Genomic DNA, 3556 nt, shown 5'->3' on the forward strand with positions numbered 1-3556 from the left:
TAGAGCAGTGTAAGCAAAGCAGATTATGATGAAGAACAGTAAAATATTACTGTATTTTCTCATGGAAAAATATTTGCAGTGTGTATTTTTTGTGGTTCTAGAAGACTAATGTCCTGTTACTCTTTTTTCCTAAGAGTTGTCTATTCTTTCTAAATAGACAGGCACAATAGTACTTTCACTTCAGGTCACTGTATTTCACATGCAAGAAAAACCTTCTATGATGTTAGAGGTGTGAGGCCCAGCCTTCCATTTGTATACATTATTATACAACTTTCCTCCATTTGACCTTTTAAACTTGTTTTCTCCTGCATGAGGAGTAGTCTCAGTGATATGGCACTCCATTTTGCTTTTTATGGCATCCGAACACAGCTGCATAGACAGTAGTTAATAGGAAAGTGGTTTTCACTATATCTAAGCACTAGTGGAAAGAAAATCAAACTGAAAAAAGGGAGAATAAGGTTCAAATTTACATTCTACAGCTTTCATAGAATAGATTTAGTACTAGAAGACACTTTAACTGTCATTTTATCCAGTCTCCTTATTTTAGAGTTGAGGAAAATGTACTCAGACAAGATTAGTGGTTTGCCTGAAGTCACACAAGCAAAAAAGAAGCAGAGGCAAGGTTTGAATTTCAATTTTCTGAGTCCAGATTCAGTCTCCTCTCTATTATAACACACTGTCAACATTAGCAGTGAGCACTAGGACAATATCACACATTTGTAAAATGGGGAGAATACTTGCATTATTAACAGAATTGTTATAAGGAAAGTTCTTTCTGAAATGCTATAGAAATGTGAACTATACTTATTCATTCAATAAATAGTATCTCTATTCTGTATAGAGTAATCAAAAATTTTTATTCTTAACAATAGTATTTGGAACTACTAGGCAAAAACTATATAGAGACAAATTGAGGATATGACTACGTATACAGTATTCTATGTTTAACTTACAATTGTGTGAATGTAATAGTTGATTAAGGCCCTGAGAAACAGTAGAACCTATTTTCTTTTTTCTTTTTTTTCTTTTTTTTTAAACTGAAAAACCTTTTTATTTGATATTCCAATCCAACTCTGTGGGTAGAGATGATCTTTAGTACCTAAAGTGGGAAGGTTTTAGGCAGAGCAGAAAATCATGCCCACTTTACTATTATTGTGTGGTGCAGAGGAATACGTTTCAGAACCAAGGGAGGTCAATGAAATTCTACTAGTTCCAGGCACTTTATGTTCCCAGTTTTGAAAAGCCAAGTGTAAAAATTTTAATAAAAGTTAACTGCAACAGAGAAAGCATTCAGAATACCATCTTCCCCACTAGTGCATTACACTAAAGGCAATCAGATAGCATCAAACAAGTAAAACAAATTACAATAAACAATAAATGAAGGTTTAATTAGATCAGGGTAATGGGCATATACATAAAAACAAAAATCAACAAATTCCACTGCAATTGGGGAAAGAATGGCAATTTGAATCCCATCAGGATTTTCCAATAGTATTCAGTAAGTCTTAAGAACTACACAGCTGAGTAACATCTGTAAGCTTTGCAAGAGTGATCAGTGTGTGGTTACAGACTTAGGGAGGGAGCAGGGGGCAGGGAAAGTGCTTTAGATTCCACAGTATCTGAATACACAGAACAAAGCCATTTACAAAACAAAAAGAGTACCCACTGTCCAGGGGTGCAGGGTCAAGTTCACATAAATAAGACAGTGTGGCTTCACTAGCTTCGGCTTCAGTCAATGGTTCCAGTCAAACAAGCTTACTTTGGCTTGGTTCTGGGTCTAGGCTATTATCCAGAAGCTCGTCAACCTCTAGAGGTTTGTCTAAAGAAGACACAGCTTCTGAAGTCGCACTCCCATTTTCAACAGTGGAAGATGGGCTTCCATCAAGAAATGCAAGGAGAGGAAAAGCTGTGTACTGGATAAGCTGCTTATCTGATTTAGGTTTAGAATTTTTCTCATCTTCTGAAGCTGGCTGAACACCATTATTCTTATTAGTTTCCGGTCCTTCATTTTCTAAATCCACCAGTAGATATGGGTCTATGCTAAACTGTCTTCCAGAAAGCATGGCTTGGAAGTCTTCTAAACTGAAATCAATACTGTCAAGATAATCCAATAGCTCAACCTTTCCTAAAAGATTGATGTTTTCATTCAGGATTGAATCCGTCATGGAGACAGGATCTTCTGAAGTCAGAGTAGATGAGTTGTTTATCTGGATAGCACTGGACAGCGAGCTGCCACTTCCACCGATGGAACTCACATGGTTTCTGACTGGAACACTGGCTGGTTCACTACTTTTGTCCCCACCCTGAATTACAGCTGCATATTCTCCTCATTGTCATCTTCTACAATGACAATATCAGGGTACTGGCTACAGTTTGAAGTGTCAGATGTAACATCCTCATTGGTTTCAGGAGTAACTGGAGAATTTTCTTCATCTATATTATCATCAGTGACATCATAAATAATGATGTCTTCTAAAATCTGCTCCCTTGGTTTTAAACCCTCTGTCCTACTATGTGGAACTTTGTGGTGGTGGTTACTGGTTGGTTCTTTGACAATTTGCTCAAATCGAATGGTTTTTGGAGGTCCATTGGTATTTAAAAGTAGAGGCCTTTTACATTTTAAACTCACGAGTTGGTTATTCTGAACCAGTGTAACAATAAACTGGACAATCTTTCGAATTACTTGCTGCTGTTGTGTTTGTTTTGCCCTTAATTCTGCCACTTCCCGCCAAAGGGATTCATTTTCTCTTTTCAAAGTGCAGAGCCTAGACTCAATGGTTTCTTGTTTAATTTGCACTTTCTGACCACTACTTATTATTTTAGATAAGTCTTCCTGGAGAATTTTGCTTTCTTCTGGTTTTGAAGAAGAAACCTTTCTTTTAATGTTTTCCAGCAAGTCATCCTGGCCCTGTTTGAAATATGGATGCTGAAATTCAACTGGGCCATCTCTTTCTTGCTTTACAATATCAGAGTCAACATGAACTACTTTATGGAAGCCATACATATTTAGCTGCCTCACAGAACTTGCCATGTTGTTGTGCTTAAAGTACTTGGGAAGAATTTCTTTTGCAAACCTCTGTTCATCCAACACCAGGAAGCTTTGGCCATTCCCAAGTTCTGTCCTCTTTCCCATTACACACAAGTTGATTCAAGCTGGAGGGGATCCCCGAGATCAGTGAGTCAGTTGCTTCCATTTCCCTGCTGGCTCCAGGTGATGAACTCGTTGGTGTGGGCCTCCTCCACCAGGGTACATAGCTTACTGAGGAAGGCCGGCACGTTCGAGCTCTGCTTCCTTGTCACGGCTCGGGGGTTCCGAAACCTGCCCTGGAACCCGGGGGCTTCGGCGTCGGCGGCGGCTCCCACGCCCTCCGGGGCGCCCACCACTAGAACCTATTTTCATCTACTCTCAGAATTTATTACTTTTAGCTACATTTTCTACATCTAATTTAGAGGATATTCTCTGATTAAGTCACAGATGTAAGTGGATCTTATTTTTTTACAATATGCCTGGAAAGAATCAAACTTTTTTAAATAGAATTTCTGTCTCTGAATTTTG

General features: G+C 38.4%; 1 pseudogene; it reads right to left on the minus strand.

The window, feature by feature from the left end:
- Nucleotides 1-1571: 1571 nt before the first annotated feature.
- LOC141503213 (heat shock factor protein 2 pseudogene) lies at nucleotides 1572-3133 on the minus strand (annotated as a pseudogene).
- Between the last annotated feature and the right edge of the window lie 423 nt (nucleotides 3134-3556).

The sequence above is a fragment of the Macrotis lagotis genome, chromosome X (assembly GCF_037893015.1).
Source record: "Macrotis lagotis isolate mMagLag1 chromosome X, bilby.v1.9.chrom.fasta, whole genome shotgun sequence".
Taxonomy (NCBI): domain Eukaryota; kingdom Metazoa; phylum Chordata; class Mammalia; order Peramelemorphia; family Peramelidae; genus Macrotis; species Macrotis lagotis.